Source organism: Strix aluco, chromosome 1, assembly GCF_031877795.1.
Source record: "Strix aluco isolate bStrAlu1 chromosome 1, bStrAlu1.hap1, whole genome shotgun sequence".
NCBI classification, from domain to species: domain Eukaryota; kingdom Metazoa; phylum Chordata; class Aves; order Strigiformes; family Strigidae; genus Strix; species Strix aluco.
Window position 1 is genome coordinate 121453303 of NC_133931.1, and position 27011 is coordinate 121480313.

General features: G+C 38.2%; 1 protein-coding gene across 1 annotated transcript in view; it reads left to right on the forward strand.

The window, feature by feature from the left end:
• Positions 1 to 27011, forward strand: part of ODAD2 (outer dynein arm docking complex subunit 2) — an 88657-nt gene that overhangs the window by 61024 nt on the left and 622 nt on the right. The gene's annotated exons all lie outside the window — the stretch shown is intronic.

Here is a 27011-nt window from a genome sequence, read left to right on the forward strand (position 1 = left end):
AAGCAGTCTGACTGCAAACAAAACTGGTTCTGTAATGAATCTTTAAAATGCATCCAAACCTGATCAAGTATTAAGAGATTAAAGAGCATTAAGATAAAAACACCTGTGACCACACATTACCATGAAGGACCTGGAATTATTCACAGAATCATAGAATGGTTTGGGTTGGAAGGAACCTTAAAGACTATCTAGTTCCAACCCCCCTGCCATGGGCAGGGACACTTTCCACTAGACCAGGTTGCTCAAAGCCCTGCCCAACCTGGCCTTGAACACTTCCAGGGAGGGGGCATTCATAACTTCTCTGGGCAACCTGTTTCAGTGCCTCACCACCCTCCCAGTAAAGAATTTCTTCCTTACATCTGATCTAAATCTACCCTCTTTCAGTTTAAAACCATTACCCCTTGTCCTATCCCTACACTCCCTGACAAAGAGTCCCTCCCCATCTTTCTTGTAGGCCCCTTTTAAGTGCTGGAAGGCTGCTATAAAGTCTCCACGGAGCCTTCAGGCTGAACAACCCTAACTCTCTCAGCCTGTCCTCATAGGGGAGGTGCTCCAGCCCCCCTTATCACCTTCATGGCCTCCTCTGGACTTGCTTCAACAGGTCCATGTCCTTCTTATATTGGGAGCCCCAGAGCTTGACACAGAACTCCAGGTGGGGCCTCACAAGAGTGGAGTAGAGGGGGAGTCACCTCCCTTGATGTGCTGGCCACACTTCTCTTGATGCAGCCCAGGATACGGTTAGCTTTCTGGGCTGCCAGCACACATTGCTGGCTCATAGTCAGTTTTCCATCCACTAACACCCCCAAGTCCTTCTCCTTAGGGCTGCTCTCAACCCACTCTTTGCACAGCCTGTATTTGTGCCTGGGATTGCCCCGACCCATGGGCAGGACCTTGCACTTGGCCTTGTTGAACTTCATGAGGTTTGCACGGGCCCACCTCTCAAGCCTGTCCAGGTCACTCTGGACGGCATCCCCTCCCTCCAGCATGTCAACTGCACCACACAGCTTGGTGTCATCAGCAAACTTGCTGAGGGTGCACTCAATCCCACTGTCCATGTTGCCAAGAATTCTTCATACCTGCTAAGTATCACAGTATGCAAAAGTCTTGGGAAGGGCTTTCAGAAGTGATTCAGAGTATCAGTGAAAGCACCTCAAACCTTAAAAGGCTGAACTGTTGATTCATGCCATCAGCTGTTCAGTTCGGTAGACTAGAATCTCTTCATAGCCAGAGGTGACTGTGAACCAAATACATAGCCAGGAAAAGAAACATTATGATTCCTTATGGCTCATTTTTCTGACTGGCAGTAAAAAATTAAATATCCTTTGAAGACACTAATTTACCTGAAGGAGTAGTTCTTGCTAGTCCCCCAAAAAGCAAAAATAATGGTAGTTTGGCAGAGTGTGTTTTCAGATAAACTAAATCAAATTAGTCAGATGTTGATGTCATCCATACCAAAGACTGTCAGCCAATCCTCAGTCAAATATACTGAATAAGTGTAAATCTTTAAGAAGAGATCTGTCCAGCTCTTCAAGTACACTATCTTCTGTTCAGTGTCCTACTGAAGTCAGTGTGTATAGTGTAGAATCTGAAGTCCTAGGGTCACCCAGCAAATGTGTAACAATGTGGTGTAACGATTTACAATTGTAAATTGAGCCTTGAAAACAAGTTTGATACTTTTAAAATGAGAAGATTTAATTATTTTAAGAAATCCATCCAGCTGAAGAAATTCTTTAAGCACATCCCATAATTAGTGCTAGGAGCTGCAAATAAGTAGGTAAGCTACATGGAAATATCTTATTCAACACCTGCGCATACTTAATTTTTCTATCTATTTGTTTTCAATTACATTCAAGTGAACATTCACAGAATTGCTTAATTGCAAACACTGCAGACACTTAATCTGGAGAATATGAAAGTAATTATATGTAAACAAACAAAAACATTCTTCGCAAATATTTCTGTAATTTTAATTATCCAGATATTTTTAAATAACATTTTTTATAGCATAATAAGTATAGAGCTGTTATTAAAGCTTCATTCCTTTAAGTCTTTAAGAAATTGTTAACACAAGGCAAACTGATAAAATGGGTAAGTTTAACCAGTAGGACCCTGGAGAAGTTCCCAGCTTTTATGTCCAAGTGCATAGACTGGCCACATACTGATTGCACATAAGGACTGAACATGGGTGCCTACACTGTGGTCTGTGTCAAAAGAAAATGCAGGTGCAGAACTGGAACAACAATATGTATGAACAATTGGGTGTCAGGACTACAGGACATATTGCAGAGTGCATTTGCCTTTGAACTAGGATATAGCCAGAGAGAATCCAATGCCAATGTATATGTTGAAGTTAACTTGGCTCAGAGATTCATGTTAATAAACTCCAAAAAACCTGTTCCGCCCAGGCCATAAAGTGACAAAACTGCAGAGAGAGATCATCAGACCTAGCTCTCTTGAGCTATCTTGAGCTTTGTTACCTGCCTAGCTTTGGTAGCATGGAGCTCAGTGTCAGATGATTTGCCTTATTCTTGTACTATGACTGCAGTATAAGCATATCCATTTTTTAAAAAGTGTGTAGTTTCATTTTGCCTCTATTTTTCAGGGATTGGAATTCTCCCTCCCACAAGAGGACAATTATTATAGTCATCTAGAGTTTCTAACCCTAAATAAAGCCTGGTTTAGTTGGCAATTATACTGCTGTGATGTTTCCAAGCACTTTCTAATGCTTGTATGTTGTGTTTATCTAGAATAGCAAAGCAGCAAAGCAAAGTGAAGCAACAAATAGGCCTTTTTGGAGAATGTATCAGACCAGTGAGACATAGTGTTTCCTATGCAGTGAGGATGCCCATATAATAAGTGAAGCATGCTGGGCAGTCAGAGAAAATATGTTCTGTTGGACCTATGATAGTTTCTCCAGATATGCTAGTCCAAGTGCTTTTGTTCTATGTTGCCAGAGCTGAGCAGATCATGAAGCAAACCAACATGCGTACCTTGACAGCTCAGGGCACAGCTGGCCAATCCACCAATGCTTATGAGCTTGAGTTCTATGCTGGCACTGTTGGGATTACCATCAAGAATCAATTACTGGAGTTTCAAAAAGGCTAAAGAGGCATTCCCATATGGCAAGGAGAGTGTATGGAAGAGGTTTAGTTGCTCAAATGTGAAAGTCAGTACATTGCTGAATCTTGCCTGGTCTATTCAGTTGGTCTGCCTGGCACAGGTGAGACAGTAGTTGCAGCACTATGTGCTATTTGGGTGTCTTTGCACCATGCTTCTCAGTGATGGCAGAACGTCCTGGTGTTTTCATTCTTCTAGCCTTTCCAGTGAACAGCTGATTGAAAGCATACTTTGTATTTATGTAGGGGTTATGTAGAGATTTTTCCAGGAATAATCATATTTTTGCTTCTGGAAAATTTGTCTGGGTTCCTTTGATATTTTTTCATCCTTTTACCAGATATCTGGTGTTTCAGTAATCATGCCCAGTTGGATTCATATCACAGCTGCTGTAGTTCTGACTAGGTTGCAATACATGCATAATCCCAGGTGTTCTTCAGCACATGTTCATGTGCTGTGTTCACATGCACAGAAAATCTGATGCTTCAGGGAAACATTTACTCTGCATGAATGACACAGTTGCTGAGTGCTTGAACAGTTGGTCAGAAACTTTCTCAAAGCATCAGACTTTCTGACCATTCACGATGCAATGTGTATATATGTGTTTCTGTCCAGGAAACCAGGAATAAAAATATATAGGAAAAGTAATTTCAGCCAGATTCTCATGTTTCACATTTTTGTCACTGCTGCAAACAGTATTTTCTAATCACAAAACAACAGGTATATGCACACAGTTGTGAGAGAAAACCAGTGTTCCAAGTTTTCACCTATATGTAACTGTGCCCAAAATACGTTCAGTTTTCTCAAGCAAGGCTATGTGACAGAAAAGTTGGGAAATACTGGTGTATGTCAGCTGCCATGTGAAATTCTGAGTAGACAAACAGGGTGATTTTGGAGAAAGTTTAGAAAGGCAGTTTATAAAGTTTTTGTTTTACGTTCAGTTCCACGCTCAATGTTCTTATGACTGGGAATGGAACAATGGTTATGACCTGTGACAGATGAATCAATGCTTTCTTTCTACCAAACACTAGAAAATATTTCCTTTTTCTCAAGTAAAAATTCATGGCTGTGCTGGAAAAGAGATTTGTATTTTCAAAGACCCAATAATGACATGTGGGACACTAGAAAGCAGGAGAAATTTTTAGACTAAGGAACAGGCATCAACCTGAATTCAAGATTGGAGATAGCTGTCCACAAACCAAAAGAAATCCAGTGGAGGTTTGGTGGTTTATAGCCAAGATAAACAGGAGTATCAGGCAACGTTCTTCATACTTGGAGTCTGTCACAATTAGAGGGGAGAGAAATAGGAAAAGTCACAGACAACTGGAAGCATCCAGCCATCACCACATTCTTCATGGAAACAGCAGAAAATACCTCTTAAAATGTAGTTGTTGCAAAGGAACAAAGACGTCTACCTATAGCTGACTGCTGCTGAAACCTTAGAACAATCAAGCTTGTTCATGAAAAGATCTCCAATGGTCCACTAAAGAGTACTGTTGCTTTTTTAAGATGAATTCTAGAAAAACTGTTCTGCAAGGCACAGACAGATAAGGAAGTGCAACTACTTTAGTAGTGAATAGATGAGTCTAAACATGATTTAAAGGAAGAATTCAAGTCATCTGAAGATCCTGAAAGAATATTTAAATCATTGTCCTAGAGATCATGTCACTGTGTCAAACTAGTACAATGCTTTTCTGTTTTAGTCATGATTTTTCTTGGTGACTTTGGCAGGCTGTAGAAAGGGATATGCTTCTGAAGTGAATGAGTGAGGATGGTGGTGTGTATAGGCACTTAGGAAACTGTTCATAATATACCTTCTAAAAGACTTCAGGTATTTCAAAAGATTCGAAGTATATAGAAATGGAAAAACATGTAACTGATTATTCCTGGTCATTCTTACTTTGCAAATGAAGAAAGATAAAAATTAATCTGTTGTGGAAGTTAATTTCTGACTTTGTAAGTGATACAAAGGATTTGTTTTTGTGGAATATCATTATTATTCCTGTGTAAAGAAGGCCTAGGAAGTTTGAATTGGTGTCATCATCTAGAGGATTGAGACCAGTCTTTTATGATTAGGCTTATGAGACCTCTGAGGAGATTATTAAAGTAATGAAGAAAAGGAAGAACAAGGGAAAATAAGTACATAAAATCAGGCTGTAGAAGAACAAAATTCGTCAAGTCATCATTCATCTTGACTTTAAATGATTACATTGTGGACATGCCCATCTGAGATAGGAATTCAAATTCTTCTAATAGTCAAGGAAGAGGAATAGATTCTTTACTGTGTGTCATCTCTCCTAATTTGGACATTTATGCAAAGATAAGGCACCTCAATCTCTACTGGCAGTATTTTCTGGTCTCCTTCGGCTATAAGTCTTGGCTCCTTTGGGAGTGCAGATTCAAAGTTCAGATCTGCACATCTACACTGTAGGTATCTATGTTTAATGGGGTGAGTCCCATCCTAAGGGAGTGCAGAACTTGTTTAAATGAATATACAGTCCAGTTCATTATTAGATAGAATGGCAGAATTCTGAATAATAGTGCAATAAGAAAAAGCTATTAAAAAATTAATTTATTCTTTTCCTAGAAAAATACAGATGAGGATACATTTATATGCTATGATGGTGATGAAACACTATCTGCCCAGCAGTAACTGAACACAATCTAGTAAAGCCAGATGTTTTAAATTAGTGGATCTAACTAACTTGAATCGAGGGATTTCGAAGAAGTTCTTTGGAGTATTAAGGATGGATTCCTTTCATCTAACTTTGGCCACTTTTAGGTATGGAGTTTAAAGTAGTCTAAACTAAGACACTTTCTATAGTCAGTGGAAAGAGGGAGGCACCTGCAGACTTGTCCTAGCTGAAAATAGATGCCTAAGATACCTGGAAGGAATAGACTCATGGAAGTGTCTAGTTTTCTCTGCTGAGTATAGGAAGGACCTGGGTGACTAGCTCAGACTAAACAGCTAGCTTTCAGACAGCTGAATTTAAATTAATATCCTCCTGAATGTTGATTTTCAACAAGCTTGTGGCACAGGGGAAGTTGCAGGGCTGGAAGAAAGGTATGTGCCAATATTTTAAAAGCCTAAATAAGATTATAGTCCAGTAAATTGAACACTACTCTCATGTTAAATAATCATAGGTACATATGTTATAATGATAGAAGGGAACATTTTAATGATCTAGTCTGACCAGCCTTGCTCATACAAACCAGAGACATTGCTTCAATTTATTTGTTTGGAATAGAGTATATCTTTTTGAAAAACACTGACTCTTTACTTAAAAAATTCCAGTGATGGAAAATCCACTAGTGCCATCATAGCTTGTTCCAGTAGTTATATACCTTCCCGATAAAAACATTTGCACCTTATTTGTAGCCTAAGGTTTGCCTAGCTTTATCTTATGCAATTACATGTGTGATACTGTTGCTTGGTAGACTGAAAAGCCCTACATAACTTCTGTTCTCATATACTTTCTTACTGAGTAAGATCAAATTACTTGTCACATTGTCATCTTTTTAATTAGCTAAGCAAGTGTAACCTCTGATGGGATTTCTGTCTTTTTAATTCTTTAATTGTATTTGTGTTCAGTTTTGAATTTTTTATTTCTGAACTTCCCTTTTGGACTGAATTTCAACATACTTCAGAAGAGAATTCAGTATTCTATAATGTCTGTATGAATACTTAAAAGAGGTAAAAAAACTTCCCTGTTTCTATGTAAACTGTGTTTGAACATCAGAGATTTTCATTATTCTGTCTGGCCACAGTATTGCCCTCAAAGTTCATATTCAGCCAATTTTCTACTTTGATTTCCATGTCTTTTTGGAAACTGTTCCCCAGGTTAGACCTTCACATGTTATATTGTTGGCCTTCATGCACAGGAGTTAAAATTAGGTAATATTGTTAATGTAATTTAGACCTTGTGGTAGAAGTTGATTTTTTTTCAGGAGATTAAATCCGATTTTAATTGTTGTCAATACACTTTATAAATGTCAAATGAGTTAGCTCTCATTTTTGTAAGAATAATTCACAATTTAAAAGCAGCCACAAAATGTATTCAAGCATTTTGTTGTTTTAGAGAGGAAAATTTTAAGAGACCAACACACTGACTCTTCTTGTAATGCCTTTAAAACAAAATATTGTCTTTCCACAATGGAAGGTGTGGCAGAGATACGATTCATTAGAAAACTGAAGATGTTCACTGGGTGAGAAAGCGGTAAATACTTTTGAATTATGTAGAGACAAATGAATTAAAGCCTGTGAAAATAAAAGAATACCAATGGCTTTGATTGTAAAGTATGAAGCTAAAAAATGCCTGTTCTGCTTGCCAATGAAATTCTATATTTGCAAGTACCTGATCAGATCAGGTACATAAATATTCTAAAACATTTAGGGAAATCTTTCCAGTGAGGTAATTTCCAATATCTCATATGAGGATCTCTTGATGTTTTGACTTTAAAGTTTGTGCTTGAATTCCAAACTAATTAAAAATAAATAGTAAAGGTATTCTTCTCTTTATTAATTTCTGTGTACTGTGATGATGCTTAAAGCCATTGATCACAGATAAGTAGTTCACTTTGCTAGGGAGTGATGTATACCTACGTAAGAAGAAGAGGTCCCCAGAAAACTTTCAATTTACATGTAGCACACAACAAGGTGGAGGTGAACAAACAGATAGAAATGGAGTGGTAGCGAAAGAAATTCCAATATTTGTATTGATCATATTTGGTAGTTCAAGCAAACCAGGATACAATTACTGCTAATTCACAGCTGCAATTCAATTAGCATAAGTAAAACATAAATACCAAATACTGACTGTAAGCTTTTTGTGGAAACCAAGAACCACTGCATAGTAGCCAGTCACCCAGACTTTAAGGCACTTATAACTTACGGGAACAATAACTGGTGCTGTTGGTAGTTTTTCACATGTGTGTGTCTGTGCTGAAGGCTACACAAAGTCAGTAAATTAGTCTCTGTTGAGCTCTGCATTATTCTGAGCTGCTTTTATTATCCAAACAAATTTATTTAAAGATAGTATTGCTGTGCTGCACTATGAACAAGTCCATTTTCTCCTGTTCTTATTCCATTGTACATACAGAAATAATTATTTTTGCGCTAGAGGAACCATTAACTTAATGATTACAGTACATATCTGAAATGCAGAAGATCAGACTTTCCATTCATGTTCTGACATTTTTTAATATCGAAAGTATCTATACAACCTACCAGTGCATAGAACTGATCTTTATCCTTATTCTGTGGTCTGGTTTACCGAAATATTTGCACGACATGGAAGTGCTCTGCTTTCTTGTTATTACAAAATATTAATAGATGCCTTCTAAATACCATTTGTTGTAGCTTATAGGAACTTTACCAGGGATGCCAAAAACCCAATTTCAAGTGCTTGGTGCAATAAAGCAGGCAAAGCAGAGGCTCATGCTTCTAAGAATGCGACTTGATTTGTATATTCATACATTTGAATATATATATTTTCAATTAACCCATCAGCCTTGTTCCAGTCTTCTCATCAGACTATAGCTTCAAGAGATGCATGGGGTTTTTTTCAGTTAGTTAATTTTTTTTTTTTTTTTTGGCAAAGAATGTGTAACAGCTATAATGTACATACTGAATTCTGTGATGAATTCGTAAGAGATATTAGTGCTTTTTGAATTCTCTTCTTAGTGGTAGAAATATTAATCATAGGCTCTTCCATTCCCTTGTAATAATCTAAGATATAGGAACAGTTGGATTACCCATGACTTATGAAAGTTACTGTGAAATGTAGATTTAATATTTGGAGAGTTCTTTTACAATTTGTGAGAATGACTGTATTAAAAAATACATTTTGTGTATCTTATTGTGCAGAGTTTCCAGAATATTGGTCATGGTTTGCTAAAGTCATAACTCCCTTCAAGAAGTTTTGGCTAACCATTTTATGTGAAAAGACTTTCATAAGACCATCTTTGTGAAATAAATAGACGTGAATTACAAAATATGGAAGACAATTGCTAGTAATTTGTACTGAAAACATTATAAAAACAACTTTTTGCCACAAACCATATATATCTGAAGTTTAGAAAATGAAATTCAAAAGCACTGGCACCTACTTCTTTAGGAGTATTTGGCTATGGGGTTGGTTGTTTTCTGTGGGGGACCTTTGGAGAGAACACTGGATATAGCATATAGAGTTTTACATTACTAAGTAAGGTTTAAGATAAGATTTTTATAAATCAGTCCAAAATATTTCATATAATATCTATGCAGTAATATTATTGGGGTACAGTAGTATGTATTTGTATATTTACATATTTATGTTTTTATTTTAAGTTTAGAAGAACCCACTTTTTAACTGTCATGGTTGGCTCTATTTAGGCTCCACAGTTCAGGCTGGAGATACAGCGTGTTTGGCACATACTTCAAGCTGATGCCTGTTGCTTTTTATAGATTAGTTGTTACAGTTTTTGGATGTCAAGAAAGAGGGCACTAGATGGCAAAATTTATGCATGTCTGTTGTCCACAAAAAGTATGTCTGATCCCTTCACCCACAAATGTATTGATCACATCACACTTTAAAATTTCAGATATAAGAGGTTCCATAAACTATGTCCAATACTGGCATATTTTGTTTCATTTCAGAAGGGTTAATGAAAACTGACAATGCTGCACCACTGCAGTTTCTATTGTGTTAGCAACTGCCAGGTGTGAACATTTTCCTTGTAGTTTCAGCTCCAGGAAACAGAAACCAGTAAGCCTTTACCTTCATAATAAGCAAAATTTCACCATTCATAAAGTCAGGGTACTTACATGTAAAATGTTTTGCTTTTGCACCATTGCCAAAGGTAATGAAGTTTGGCTTCGGTGTAGATTAAGCCTCAGACTTTAGATTTTTCAAAATTTCACATTACTAAAGTTTATGATACATAGCAAGTGTTCTGTTAAAATCTGGCTGATCCTGGATGGGAAAAACAGCAGCCTAAGGGAGATCAGCTTATCTTTGCCCAAACTCTGTGCTTCAGGAGACCTCTAATTTAGTAACATTTGGGTAACAAACCTAAAGCTCCTCTTGGCACATTTTAGACATCTTTTAGTCTTATAAAAAGAAGCTTGTCCCACTAAGCTGTAGGTTTGTTGGAGCTGTTTAACGGTAGCTGTGCCCTGCAGCTCTTTTAGTGATAAATGAGCCGCTTCAAATAAGTGCAATTGCAGCCAACTGTGCAGAAGGAATCATTAAAAAAATTTAAATAGACATTTTTGAAGCTCAAAAATGCACAAACAAAGTATGTTAAACCAAAATATATGCTGCTCCTTTTAATGGAAAAGATTGCTACTGGCTAAGTCTGCCAGCTTCAATAGGTGTGCCAAAAAGCCAAGGAATCTGGCAGAGTCCATAGATAGCAGTTCCATCTTTCATCTATATTTCTTTTCTGTATTTATCTTGCTTTAGAAAATGCAGAGAATGTCTTTTCCTTCCGACTTGGCACTATTTCCAAACCACAGAAATACACAGAGCAGCTTCTTGCAATTGTTTAGCTCCCTGCCCCAGTCTTATCCTTGTGACTATGTGGAATGTTTCTTTCTAATTTGGCAATAATAAGAAATAAGAGTATTAAAATATTTTTATGTTTATGGAATAATAGCTAAATTATCAGATATTAAAATTAGTTTTCTTAATTGAGAAATACTGGGCTTAATGCACGAGGGCAGAATGCCAGGTAATTTTTTTGGCATTCAGGTGATCAAAAAATAGTTTCCTCATATGTAAGGAGCTATTCAAAGAAGCCGAACATAATACCAAGAACAATGTACATTTATATATATATATATGCATATGTATACACATGTGTAAATACAGGCTGAATTGTCACTCAGCAGTCCTTAATGTACCGAATTATGCATTCATTGTGATAACAGAACATTCTTCAATGACTATAGCCTGCTAGGGAGGGATGGGATCCACCTGTCTAGAAGAGGCAAGGGAATCTTTGGCAGCAGGCTGGACAACTTGGTGAGGTGGACTTTAAACTGAAGGACTCAGGAGGCGAGGTCCATTATAACCAACTGGGGAATAAGTGAGGCCAACCAGAGCAGCGACAAATGTTCCTTAGCTGCCTCCCAAGATGAGAATGAGAAGGCCAACCTCCTCAAGAGCATGTATACCAGTGCATGCAGCCTGGGGAACAAAGAGGAGGAACTGGAGCTCTGTGCCCAGTCAGGAAGTTATGATATCATAGGAATAACTGAAACATGGTGGGACAACTCACATGACTGGAGGATTGCAATGGATGGCTGTAGGCTGTTTCATAAAGACAGGCAGGAAAGAAGAGGTGGAGGAGTTGCGCTCTATGTTAAGGAGAACCTTGAATGTATAGAAGTCAATTACAGTGACTGTGGAAGCCCTATCAAATGCCTCTGGGTCAAAATCAGAGGGGTCATCTCCAAGGGGGGATCTTACAGTAAGCACCTGCTACTGACCTCCAAACCAAGATGGTAAGGCCAACGGAGCAATATTTGGGTCAATATCAATGAAGCAATATTTGTGGAGTCTGGGATCCTGCTAAGCATGCTGAAGGTTAGTACTAAGACAAAGGTTTTAGATTTTAGAAGAGCAAAATTCAGCTCCTTTGGAGCTCAGTTGGGAGGGATTCTGTGGGAACCTTCCATGGAGAATAAAGGAGCCAGCGAGTGCTGGGTGTTCTTCATGAACGCTCTCCTGGAAGCACAAAACCAGTTCATCCCCTTTAAAGGTAAGGGAAGCAGTCAGAGCAAGAGACCCCCCTGGCTTAACTGTGAGCTTCTGAGTCTGCTCAAAACCAAAAGAGAAGTGTACCAGAGATGGAGAAGTGAACAAATACCCGTTGAGAACTACAAGAGCATTGCCAGGGTGTGCAGAGATGCAGTTAGAAAAGCAACAGCTCAGGTCAAATTGAAATTGGCCAGAGATGTCAAAAACTACAGGAAAGGGTTCTTCAGATATGTGAACAAGAAACTGAATCAGAAGGAAAATATTGGCCTGCTGTTAAACAGGAGAGGTAAATTAGTCACCAGCAATGCTGAAAAGGCAGAGGTTCTCAACACTTTCTTCACCTCTGTCTTTACCAGCCCTGTTGGGCCCCAGGCCATGGGAGCAAAAATCCAGGTCGATACAAACACAGTCCCACTGTCAGTGAAGGAAGAGTTGGTGTGTGAACTATTACAGGAGCTTGACCCCTACAAATTGATGGGCTCTGACGTTATCCACTCGAGGATGTTAAGGGAGCTGGCTGACGTCATTGCAAGGCCACTCTGCATAATCTTTGAGAAGTCGGGGAGATCAGGGGACATCCCAGAAGACTGGAAGAAGTGTAATGTCACCCCCATCTACAAGAAGGCCTCAAGGAGAACCCAGGAAATTATAGGCCCATCAGTTTTACTTCAATCACTGGGAAAGATCTGGAACAAATCCTCCTTGGGGCTATCACAAGTCAAATGGAAGTATGTGGTTGGGAAAAGCCAGCACAGATTCACCAAGGGCAAATCATGCTTGACAAACCTGATCATCTTGTATGACGAAGTAACCTGCTCGGTTGATGAGGGGCGAGTAGTCAACATTGTCTACCGGGATTTCTCCAAAGCTTTCAGTATGGTTTCCCACAGCCGCCTGCTAGAGAAACTGATGCGTTATGGTCTAGACGAGTGGTCTGTGAGGTAGGTGGGGAACTGGCTGACAGGCCACACCCAGAGGGTGGTGGTAATTAGCTCCTTTTCAAAGTGGCAACCTGTCACAAGTGGGGTCCCCCAGGGATCAATACTGGGCCCAATGCTGTTTAATATCTTTGTAAGTGACCTGGATGATGGGATCAAGTGTACCCTGATGATGATGGCAAACTGAGTGGAGAAGGGGACACTTTGGAAGGGAGAGCCACCCTGCAGGAAGACCTGGATAGGCTGGGAGAGTGGGCTAATAAGAACCTTATGAGGTGTGTAAGGTCTTGAACCTGGGAAAACATAATTCAGGAGTGCAGCACAGACTTGGATCTACCTGGCTGGGGAGCAGCTCTGTGGAAAAAGACCTGGAGATCCTGGTGGACAACAAGCTCAGTATGAGTGAACAGTGTGCTGCAGCAGCAAAGAAAACCAACAGGATGCTGGGTTGCATCAACAAGGGCATCACCAGGAGAGATGAAGAAGTCATTATCCCACTCTACTCAATGCTTGTCAGGCCATACCCAGAATACTGTGTTCAGTTTTGGTCCCTGCTATGCAAAAAAGATGTGCACAGGCTGCAGAGGGTCCAGAGAAGGGCCACAAAGATGATCAAGGGACTGGGAAGCCTGTCATATGAGGAAAGGCTGAGAGAAATGAGTTTGTTCAGTCTTGAGAAGAGGAGGCTTAGGGGAGACCTTTTCACCACGTTCCAGTATTTAAAGGGTGGCTACAAAGAAGATGGAGACTCCCCTTTTACAAGGAGTCACATGGAAAAGACAAGGGGTAATGGGTGCAGGTTACTCCTGGGGAGATTCTGATTGGACACAAGAGGAAAATTTTTCACAATGAGAACAATCAGCCTCTGGAATAATTTCCCCAGGGAAGTGGTGGATTCCCCAACACTGGATGCTTTTAAGATTCAGCTGGACAGGGTGCCGGGCCATCTTGTCTAGACTGTGCTTTTGCCAAGAAAGGTTGGACCAGATAATCCTTAAGGTCCCTTCCAACTTGTTCTATGATTCTATGATTCATTGTCATCTATGAAAACTTCTTCTTTTTCTTCTTCCTGTAGAATCAATCACTTGTTTCAAACTGGCTTCAGGCCCCAGTCATTGTAATCTCTTCTATATCACCATTTCAAAGAGCACTCTGCAGTATCTTTTAAGTAATATGGTACATCTTATTGCTGTCACTTTCATGGTAAAGATGCTAAGGTAAAGTCCATTTGCAATGTGTAGATTATGTGATGGGCTCTAGTGTTAATGTTCCTGGTCAGTGTTCTCTACTTTGGCATAAAGCCTAAAGACCTGATGAGGCTGTCAGGTGGCATGAGGATGATAAGAATTCTGTCCTGACTTGAGTGAGGGCAGAGTCAGGTTATGAATTGCTGATGAAATTATGATTATATAACAATCAATTGTCTGTAAAATGTATCTTCTTCTAGACTACGAGTGAAAGTTCATACAATTTCATTTTATTGGAAATTTTATTTTATTGAATTTTGCATTTATCTCCAAGAATGATCATTTGCTATATTTACCAGCTGCTAATCAGTGCAGGATTTCTTACCATAGTTTATGATAATTTTTAATCTCTGGAAGTTTTGAAGAAAAAAATTAAGAGAATATTAACCAGTAATGCTATTTAATTACCAAAGGAGTCTGATACACTGCAAATTTTATGCTATCTTTGGATCTGGGGAAACTGGAAAGCTAGATAGAAAATGGCTTTAGGTTGTATCTAGTCTGCTCATTGCATTAGTGTTGAAGATAAAGAGAAAAATAAAAAAACTCTCAAGGATATAGGATTGAGGAAGTAGGCATTCATAAAGGTGCTTCCATACTGACATACAGGTATGACAGTTCCAAATACTGGAGTCAGCCTAAGATACATAATTCAGGGCTCTGTGGCAATATAGAAAGGTTAAAAATCTCCAGAAGGTATTTAGAACACCTAAAATCAGAATTGCCCTCTGGAGGTCCTGTCTTTCACCGGTTCTTGCCTACTATCTACCTTGACCACAGGTAGGACGAATCCGGGTTTATTTGCTCTTTTCATCTCTGCACGTTGTATATGTGCCATCTGCACAAATCCAACAGTCATTAGACTGGATTAGCTCCTTTGAAGAATTCCAAAGAGAGATAATTGCTGGACTCTAGAGGCATTACAGGCTAATGGAATGTATATATATCTAAAGAGGGTCTGTCATACTTTTGTACTGGATTTGCTGGACTTTCACTGTATAGAGGATATTTATTAGTCTTTTGCTTCTCAAAGCATTTTGTCTTTTCATCAGTTGTATAGTCTATTCATATGGAATAATCCTGTTGCTATTTGGAAATGTTGAACTGACCATGCTTGGATTTTAAGAGAGCATTCAACAGCACTCTTCACCAAAAACTCTGAAAGAAGTTAAACTGCTATGCGTTGAGAAGGCAAAGTCCTAGAAAGAATAAATAATTGATTAAAAATGAGGAATCAAAGTGTAGGAATTAAGATCAAGTTTTGCAGCCAAAGGATGTTGCTATTCAGTATTTCATAAATGATAATGGTAAGGGTGGAGAATGTTCAGGTTGCAAACTTTGCTAAAAATGAAGTTCTTCATAGTAGTAGAGATGAGAGACAATTGCAAACAGCAAATCACAGTGCTGAGCCATGGAGGTCAAATGTCCTGTGCAAGTACATCGCAGCTCAGTGCAAAGTTTTTGCCTTTCATGAAAGCATTGGATTTACTACACTGGACAGTATTGCACACTATACGTGCAGCAGATGCAAAGGGACTGCCAGTAACTATCTGTTAGAACTGAAAAGATGTCCATATATTTGGGCAAGGTAATAACATCCTCGCAAACAATTTGGACAGAAACATTTTCAATGTAACATACAGCTAGAGATGCCCTGAAGCCCTGACTTCAATTTTGGATTTGCTTCTGATTGATAGGGCTATTTCTGTTAATCTTTCTATTCTTTTTCTCATAATCCAAGAATTCTCATAACATTTTCAGTTAAATGTAGGAGTTATTTATCTTTAAATTTGTGTTGACTTCCTGGAGAGTGGGGGAAGAAACTGATATTCTGTTTAATTCTTCAGCATCACAAATGCATATGAGGGAATTGTATTTTGAGAAACCACTCATTGACAAATGACAATGTTCTGCATAAAGATGCTCCTGTTCAGGAACGGATGTTAACTTCCTTAATTTTATCATGATTCAAGCATGTGATGCACTGTTTTCATGAAAAAGTAGCCTCTTTGAGTTGGTAACTGATGAAAAAGGGAGAATGTTCCCCATATAGGAGTAGTGCTTTGTCTTACACCAGGTTCCACATATTGTTATAATTAGGTGGCAGTGTGCCCCAAGTATACTCACACAAGAATGTCCAACATTCTGTTAATAATGTTCTTGCACTAGCATTAGTGTTGTGAAATAATATTTTGGGTAGCTCGTTAACCAGCCTTTCCAATCATTTCATCCTACCTGAGATACAAAGTAACTGCCATACCAAGTTTAGAGTATTAATAGTGATTCTTTTTAACCTTTTGCAGTGGTAGGAGGCCCACATGAATTTTTTCTTTCTATATTAAAGCTTGGAGTTGCATGGTTTTAGGAAATAAATTTTCACATCTTCCCCCACATGCTTTAACCAGCTTTAGCAGAGCTTTTATACATGCACTACAACCTCCACTTGCCCAAGCACAACTATAACTTTCTTTTTATAAAACTAAAAAAGCCCAAGCAAACAAATAAGCCAAAAACATCCCCAAAACTTGAAGCTTGGAATTAAAGATGAGCAATTAGTCAATAAAAAAGTTGAGGAACAGACTTCTGCCCTAATTGGAGGAAAGTTTTAAATTTAACTTCTACTAGTTAATTTTTCATTCCTTTCTTTATAGTTACATCTTTAGAGATGGAAGGAAGCCGATCAGGGCCTCTAGTATTTCCTGACTGACATACGCAAGTCAGTCAGTCAGGTATTATTGCTTGCTTGCAGGTTATACAGTGTCTTTAAAATTCTCTGATCTCACAAAGCTTCCAAAATCCAGCAGCCACTCAGGCAGTTTGTGGCCAGGGTGAGTCCTTGAGTGGCTTTGGGAAGATGTTTTCCTTCTTTTTAAAAAATATCTGTCTCCACCCTAGAGAACTTTATGCAAACCACAAATACTTTGGTTGAATATAACCTGAATGGAGTGCTAATTCAAGCCACCACTTGCATTTTAATCATCAAAAAACCAAAGCATTTATCTGTCACAATAAGTGTGCATGGTAATGTTTTTCCACAACACAGACTTTAGGAAAGCACACAAAATTTCCAGCACTAGTAAATGTATTTTATGACCACTGTATAGACTCTGTTCACAAAGAAATGCTCAAGGGACAAAGAAATTTGGGTTAATTATAGGAAGTTGACTCCTCAATTTAAAATAATTATTCCTTATGTTTTTCTCTAATAACTAAAAAGAAACGGTTTGACAATCTTGAAAAGTAACTTCCACTCTATGTTCATTGTTGCTTTCCTTTTTTTCTGACATCATACATTTAAATCTACAGATATGAATGAATACATGGACTGCACATGGACCTTTGCTCATGAACAGCCCCAGCTCTTTTCTTGCTTCATCACATTCAGAGTTTCATATTTGTATGAATAAAGCTGAGCTGTGTTCATACCATCTGTACATTTATTTATGCTGTTCTAACTGAACATTTTCTAGTACATTTACTAGTCTAAAACCAGACTTTAAATTGAACAATACGAGTCATCTTGCAGTTTATGTAAATGTATGCACTGTTGCCACCCACACATCTAAAAACATGAGATTATAGATCAGTCTTCTTGCATGCCATTAAAAAAACAGCTTTAAAATAACCTGGCTCGTTATTTGGAATAAATGCTATTGTATGGATCTACAGTGAGAACATCCTGCTTTCATCCCCAGACTTTGATATGTAAGGTTTGCTAGCAAAAGCACCCCACTGGTTTTGATTATAATGATCATATATAGGCAGAGACTGACACTTAGACCATTGGACCTAAAGCTATATTGACTTTAGAGATCAAAATCAGTACTTGGAATTGAATACAGAAGAGAATTTGAAGTCAGTTCATGCATACCAGCAGATCTAACATACTTTTAAAATACTAGTACAATCAGATTTTGTACCATGTTCTCGGGATAACATGCAACTTGAGACAAACATTACAAAATTTGTCACTAGTCTGGAAACTGTGGTGTCTCTTTGCTGCCGTTCAATGTTGTCATCAAAGACAGAGTTTAGTGCATTTCAGGAATGTCAGACAAACCAGAGAAAAAAAATGCACCATGTTTCAGGGTATTGCTGAGAACTCAGGCAGAACCCTTCGGCATGTGAGTGTTAATGGAGAGGTTAAACCTCCTTTTTTTCTCTGACTTGCTGCTGATAGTTTATTTGCAACTGCCCCTTCTTAACTTTCATATACTCTTCATATGACTGCTAGAGATAGACAGACAGACAAAATGATAGTATTCATATTGATAGTAATGTTAACAAATTTCGAAAACCAAAACTGAATTAGCAATTCTTTCTTAATTTCCTGTGCTACCTCCTCAGGAATATTTGGAAAGGAAAGGTAAGGTAAAAGTCATGCTCCTCTAAAATGAAAAAGAAAGCAAAGTGTGAAAAAGCAGGTAAGTATGAAAAAGGAGCAAGAAATACAAAGAAGAAAGACTGATCAGGCTGGCAGCCATATAAGGGAAGGATAGTCCCCAAAGTGTTACTGAGCCAAACTAAATTATGAAAGGAAACGAACATCCATGACATAACTTTACTGTTTTGAATGTCCATTACACGTAGTAAGTAAGCAGGCTCCTGTTTTAATCTTAATAAAATTAATTTCCAGTGAATTGAAAAAGCTTTTTTAAAATGTCACTCTATTGAGATTATGAAAAAGTTCTTTATTCTCCTATCCCAGCAAAAGCCTTTTATATGTTAATCTTCTCTTGAAAACTACAATGAAATAAAAATAAAATACAGAAAGTGGTTCAAATAAAAATATGCTGTAAGACCCTGGGCTTCATCACTTCTGGATTATCAGATCTGCCTATTGCTTTTTGTGGGATGAATTTCATATCCCGTAAGACTCTTTGTACATTGGAATGTTCACAATGATTGAATTCTTTCTTAATATTGCACCAAACATCTTACAGCTGAAAGTAGATTCAAACTATCTGCCCTTAAGGACTCCAGTTGGTTACATATAATCGTACCTTTTAAACAAAGATCAGAAATTATTTTTATTACTAGTTTTATTTAGCTACATTACCTTTCCATGGTATGTTTATATTTAGTCAGATTTACATCTGAAATTGTTGGAAATATCCCTCTGAAATCCTATAAGTAACAACTTGAGATGAGAGAACCTTTAAACTTAGTGTATTTTAAAGTGGCCTGCAAGTTTACAGTTTTTAATCTATTTTACATTTCACCATTTAGCATTTTGTTCACTTTCTCCTTGTCACTGATATTGAGTTCTCTGCCCTTTTATTATGTTTTCGCAAGAAGAGGGGCATCCTTCTCTGAATAATTACATGATTATAAGAAATAGGCAATTAATACAGATGAGGTAGAGAGAGCTGTAGGTTTTATTCATATTTTGTAGATATATAAAAGCTTGGAAGTATATATGTGTACTTAATGTGTGTACCATATTATAATTCCCTTTAGGCATTCAGGTTGTATGCATTTCTCCAAAATAGTGCAATGCAACATTTAACCTTACTGGAGAGTATGAGAATTATATTCTTATTTTGTATTGTATTAGTGTGCACTCAAGAGGATTTCTTTTCAAGAGTGCTGTCCCCATTGTAGTAGGCACAATTCAGATGTGTTGGAGAAATACGGTCCTTATACCAAATACCATTCAGTTTAGTTGGAATACAGGAGGTGACTAAACAAAATGAATAGACAAAAAGGGACAGATGGCAGGTAGGAAAAACAAAAAAAATGAAGCTGTAGCCGGAAGGATTTTAAACTTCAAATGTATCATGACATAAAATCAGCTGAAGTTCACTGAAGCTGTGTATTCTAAAGAAATAGTAAACATCTCATTGTAAGGTACTTCAGAATACTTTACTGAATCTGTCAAGCCCCACTCTTTTTTCTTCCTTGTTTCCCCGCATTATGTGGGATTCATCTTGGCAACAGCTGTTTTGTCACAGGCAGTCACATAGGAAAAAGTAACAACTTGCCGAGGACAAGTCACCTGTCCTAAGTCCTGAGATAGGTGAGATGGTTTAATATCTAGAAGTGCACCACAAACTGCAAGACAAGTTTGTTCTTATCCTAATATGCCCTGCACCTGCTTGTGGAAAGTGCAGACAGGTTTGCCTGCCCCTGTACTCTTTCACTGGTTTTCTGAGGGAGGAGGGGAAAGACAAGAAGGAAGAGACAGCTCCTGGCCAGCCTGCTGACCACCACCACGTTCAGGTGTACTTTAACCCAAGCTGCATCCTTTGGACCTCCTGACCTCCTCATTCCCCCCAGCCATGCTTGAGTGACTCCAAAAGGTTCTTATCCTTTTTCCATGGCTGCCAGAATGGAGATGAGTTTCATGGGAGGGAGAAAAGACAGAAATAAGAGAGAAAAAGAAGCCGGGTGCAATCTTCCTAGGATTTCTCCCACCCCATCGAGAGAGCTTCAGTTCCTGCTTCTTTACATGCAGAGTGAGTGAACTAGGCTACACGGGTACGAGTGAACAGCAGTTGCTCTGACTTTAGTCCCAGAGAGGAGAGACCTGATACAAGAGGGAATCAGCACAGTGGATGTCTGCCCTGCCCATCTTTTCCCATTACTGGAATTACTCCCTACTGGATTTTGTATGTCTGCTAGCTCAGAGTGTTCACACAGGACATTACATCTGAAATCTCTCCTCTTTGTGTCTCCTGAGAAAAACAAAATTAACAGAAAACACCCCAGAACTTACATGGACATCTTCTTCTTAGGAAGCTGTGCATGGTATATGTTGTCTTACCCTTTTACTCAGCTGAAAGAGGAAATCAGGAAATTGGCCTGAATTTTAGTTTAGAAACAGTGACTTACCTTAACCTTCATTATGCTTTGATTGTGGAGTATGTTTTATTATTTATAATTTAATTTTATGAGAAGTATTTTCATAGGAATATGTGTAACATAACACTCAAACTAGGTGCTTTAATATTTTCCAGTGTGCAATATGGTGTTGAAAGTTAGAAAATGCTGGCTGGATCTAGACTGATACTTTCTTGGATAAGCTTCTACCATATGCTTTTATTTAAAGTATTTTTTTCTTTTAGGTTAGATTTATAAAAAGCATGTGAAAAATGTCTTTTTTTGGAAAAGAAATGTTACGCAATTAGAAAATCACAGTGCTAGAAATTTAGCATCCTTTAGGAAATGTTGCGTGTAAAAGAAGTCAGATACTAAATCTAAATTTAAAAAAAAAATGGCAAGTCCTGCCACCAACTGCGAGTGCTATGTCAGTCTACAAGATGTTGTATTGAAGTCTTTAGTTCCAGGAATTTTAAGCTCTATGTGAACTCTGACTAGCTTTCTAGTATACATACAAATCTTGTTGAAGGAGTTTGTCCATATTTCCTTCTGATTAGAAAAAATCAAATAAAATTTGTTTTACAGGACAGAAAACCTAAAGAAACCAGAAAAAAAAAAGGGCATTAAATGCTTTCAATAGTTATTTTTTATTCATTATTTGCTTTTATGTTCACAGGACTCCAGAGCATTGAATAGGCTGATCTTTTATCTGTTTTGTATGAGCAAGGGAACCTCTTTCCAGCAGCATTGTTCTACACTTCCCACTGTTTTGGAAAACTTGTAGACATATACATGAATAACCCCTTATTTAAAGATTAAGACATGCAAAACTGTATTCTTTTTGAAAATATCACTTCCTATGTTTCCTGCTTCCCACCTGAGTCTGGAAGCTGCCATGACTGTGGCTAAAGGAGAGTGAGTACTTGTAAGTTATTGTAACCAGTACATGGAGCATCACTACCATCTGAGATTTTGTCACATTCGAGGTTTGTTCGTACAAAATTTGCGTACAATTTTTCTGCTTTCAAATCCCCTTGCGCTACTTCTTTTGTAGAAGTGAAAAATTCTAGAATTACTAGCCCATTTTTATTACTGTCTTGCTTATCCAGGGATCCATACCCATTTTGAAATGACACTTCTGTGAGTTCTTATGTTGATGCTTGTGTTGTCTTGTTTGAAATAATGCTTTTTCAATTGGTTATTTTGTGATGGTAAAGATACTATGTGGAAGGAAGCTGTGTTTTCAGACAGTGGTGACAACGTTCATAATGCATGACTATGCAAGCAAGCATTATGGCTTATCCCCTTACTTCTTACTACTGCCCTGAGGAACAAAAGACTTTATGTTTTTGCTACACCTTTGGTATGCCCGAGATAGTAACACCCAACAATAAGAGTTTGCAAAGCATGTCTTCAGATCAACAATTCCTCCTCCCAGTCTGGTGCACTACAGACCGGTCAGCTTCACGGGGGGAATCCTCTTGGAACGCATTTCTGAGTACAAGAAGGAGAAGATGATTGGGAACAATCAACTTAGATTTACCAAAGGTAAACCTGAATGCCCTCTGTGAGTCGAAGTTTGTAGATGAGAGGAGAGCAGTGGATGTCATTACCTTGGCTTTAGCAAGGTTTTCAATATTGTTTCCCACAGCATACTTCTGTCCAAGGTTCAGTGTGTTATAGGCTAGATGTGTGAACAACCAAATCGATTAAAACTGGTTGGATGATCAGCTCAGAGGGTAGTAGTTAATGGCTTGTACTCTACCTGGAGGCTGGTGACAAGGGGAGGGCCGAAGGACTCTCTCTGTTGGGACCTGTCCCATTTAACATGTTTGTCAGTGACCTGAGAAAGGCAATGGACTGCTTACTCAAACAGTTTGCAATGACACCAAGTTGCCAGTTGGTGCAGGGGGGACAATTTCAGTGCAGTCAAGGGAAGGGCTGCCAATCAGATACCTAGGCAGGGCTGGAGTGGGCCAACAGGAACATTATGAAATTCAGCAAGGACAAATGCAAAGTCCTGCACCTGAGAAAGACTTGCACTTGCCCTTGCAGTGATACAGGCTAGGGACTGACTGGCTGAGAAGCAGTTTTACTGAAAGGGGTGTGGAGATTTTGGTAGACAGCAAGCAAAACATTAGCCAGTAAAGTGCCCTGACAGCAAAGGCCATATAAGCAGGAGCACGGCCAGTAGATTGGGGGAGGTGATTGTTCCACTTAGTACTCATTACACCACACCTGGAATACTGCACCCAGCTTTGGCTTCTGGTACAGGAGAGACATGGATAAACCATAATAGGTTCAGCAGAGGACCACCAGGATGGTCAAGAGCTGAAGCACTTGCCCTGTGAGGAGAAACTAAGGAAACTGGGCTTTTTCAGCCTGGAAAAGAGAGAGTTTCAAGTGGACTCAATAGCAGCCTTCTAGTACCTACAAGGAGGTCAGTCATCAAAAAGATGGAACTAGGCTTTTCACAGTGATGCATGGCAAGAGGATGAGCGACAACAGGCATAAACAGAAACAAGAGTAACTGAATGCAGGGAAAGCCTTTTTGTCTGTGAGGACAGTCAAACACTGCAATAGGTTGCCCAAAGAAATTGTGCCATCTCCATCCTTGGAGGTTTTCAAGATCAGGCTGGATAAAACTCTGAGCAACCTGGTCTAACCTTGTAGCTGACTCTGAGCATGCCATTGGACTAGAGACCTCCTGATATCCCTTCCATTCTGAACTATTCTATGATTGTGCAATCCTAATATAGTATCACAATTCTGTGCTATTTTAAAGCTGGGATAGTAATAGCAAAATGTTAATTGTTGTGAATATTTAAATGATTTGGCTGTGCATTGCTGTTGCTTTTGGAATCCAGAAATGCTACATATGCTCTGTACGTTCTCCAAACAGCTTGTATTTGTGCTTATTTGCTGGTATGACGTGCTAACTGTGCAAAAAATTTTGGACTCTCTCCTTAGAATATAGATACCTGCCAACAGAAAATGAAGGCTACATAGTGCTGCAAATGCTTTCTCTGTCTATGGAAAGTGCCTTTTATGTGCCAGAAAGAAGCATTTGTACCACATGCTTTTTTACTGCTTCTCACATCTGTTAACATTTACATGTGTCAGAAAACAATACCTGAACAGTAAAGGGAAGGGATACATGAAGTTCAAGGGCATTGCATCAAGAAAAAGGACATGTTATATTGCACTGGTGCATTGGAATACAAAAAGATTTCTTGGACTTGTCAAATATATCTAATATGTGGGTATAGTCTGTGTATACTATCTATGAATACATTTCCATACCTGAATTGGATGACCCAAATGGCCAGTAAATTGAACTGAACCCACGAAAGGATCAAGGAGTGGCAGTCAGGAAGTGAAAGAATTATAACTTTCTTGAATATACAAAAAGAATAAAATTTAATTTCATTTAAGGCAGTATTTATATCAAAATCTTCAAAGTTAGATTCCTAAATATGGAATTACCTACTTATACTGAAATATTTTGCATTTTTTATAATCTTCTCTTCAGCTGTCTTTTTGTTAGCACAAAAGGAGTAAGTTAACTGACAAATTTTGCTGTATATTCTCAGTCCTCAGAGGCAGCTACTGTATTGGACTGTTTTTCCAAGAATATTTCTTTGAAGTAATATTGTGAAAATCCTGAGACACAGTGTAGTACGGGATTTTGTATGATGTGGCAGTTCTTATACATGTTACCACTGGCAAGTGATTTAGAAGAACAACAAATTAAGAGAGCAACTGATCCTTGATCCCCTGAACTCAGAGGGAGAAAAATCTGATACCTTTATAAAAAATGCTGTTTGCATTGGTGGCATTAGTACCAATAATTCTTTAGGCATTTATTTGGGTACTTTGAACCAGTGTTGTGTATTATGCTGTTCTTTGATACCTAACCCTGATTTTCTGAAATGCACTTGCAACAAAGAGCACAGACCCTCCTGTACAGCCATTGTCATTGCTTAATATTGAGATCTCCATGGAAAGTGACAGAAAAATTCCTATTATCCTAAGTCTTCTGAGCCTTGAGAGAAGTGGTGGCTAAAAGAAGAAATAAATGTTACTACCTAACATGCAGTTGTAATAAAACTAAAGGTCTGTTTTTGCTTTTTGCTGTATTTCTACTAGATAATGTATCTCCAAAACATTATTCTTGTGATGAACTTCTGCTCTTATGCATTGATAACGAGTCTTATGATGAAATTATTATGAAAGTTTGAGTTCTACTCTCACTGCACTGAAAAAGCCTTGCATTAGATTTGTGAAGATGCAGTGAATAATCACATAAGACGTATAGTTTCCTTGCCCCCAAATTTGAAACTTATGGCTTTACCAAAACCACCATAGGAACAGTATGTGCATACATATTTTTGGGTTTGAGTCAGGGATATGAAGGATCTATACCAGTTTTCCTCTGTAAGTTATATAAGAAAGTTGTGAGGCACCCAAAGAAACACTTTATAGTTTAAGCTGATGAGAAATCAGCTGGTGGGAAATAGCAAGGAAGAAAGATCTTCCTCCAGCAATATTTCTTAAGAAAAAAAAAAAGTTGTTAAGCATGTGATAAGACCTGATTCTGGCCTTTGTGCTTTGTAGAGCAGCTTTATCATTACGCAGAGACATGCTCCTTGGTCTTGCTTCCAGTTGAAGTTAGTGGTGAAACTTCCACTGACTTCTCTGGTTGCTGACCCTGGCACATCTTTTGTGTGCAGATAAAGTATAAGAACACAAAACTTTCCCATATAATTTCTTCTCATGGCATTTTAACTCTGGCATATCCTTTCAGTAGTGTTCGTACTTTAAGAATTCTTATCTAGCTATTTGTACACAGACATGTGATTACAGTAGTGGAAATTATAGGAAGAAGAATTGCTAGAAAAATTTTTCATTATTGCTTAATTTACATAATACTCTTTTTGACATAATTCAGGCCTATCACAGGCACTCTTACAAGTTACATTTTGGGGTCAAAGTGTGAAAGGTGACTGGCAAGATGCTTGTTTTGTACATTTGGCTAACACAAATACTTCCTCAAGTATAAAATGCTTTGATCTCTCTAAGCAAATGCCATATGTGTGCAGCTGTGGCCCATGCCTCATGATTGCTGGAAGGTTAGAAAAAGGTAGCATATGAATTTGATGTCTGCATTCAATTTATGCTTTTATATTTAGCAGTTCATAATTTTGTGTAATATTTTAGCTGTATGAAAAATATGCACCGGAGTTGAGTGATAACAGATTTCTCTGTGGTTTGACTCAACATTGTTTGGGTGAACACAGAATCCTAAGTATCACAGACTGAAAATATAGGTTTTAATTAGAGCTGTCTGAGCTTCAAAATACCTGAACGCGCATTAAGCTTGGCACATTTTCAGAAACCTGAGGGTTGCATGGAGCTGATTTAAGCTAAGCAAGACTCTTCTGTTTTCCAGCATATACTTCTTTTGCAGTTGCATCACCAACTTGCAACACACTGAAGAAGTGAGATCCAAACCCATTATTAATGGTTTTCTGATATGTAAAAATGTTTTATCATCAAGGCCTGTCTTAGGTCATAGTTGTGTTGAACAGTACCGTACTCCAAGGGAATTTCCACTGAAAAAATTGAATGACTTCCAGATTAAAGGATCTACTCCACATGACTGAAAAGCTGAATCAGCTCCAAAAGTTTGGCGCCTTTCTTGAGCTTTTGTTTTTTACTTTTACATGCAAATGTTTAAGACTGATTTGCCCAGATCTGTATCCTTCAAGCAGTTTAATGTGAGCGGTTTGCTGTGACAATAAAGAAACCTACTGCAGTCAATGGGACACAAGGGTCCATTCACATGGATCCAGTTTCATGATCAAGATCCAAAAAAAAAACCCATGGCTTTTTTTATTAAAAAACTTGAGTGTGTACAAATTTACAAGTATACATTGGGAAGAAAACCATGATTTCAAATAAAGCATATGATATTTCTACTTACATGAAAAAATCCAAGTCACAACCAATAGACAGGCATGATACAATAAACAGAAAAATCAGACATGAAAATATCAATTGACAGGTACAAATAGAATATAAAGTACTGTGCTCTATGTGTATGTTAATACATATAGCTATACAAAACTATACATACAGAAGTA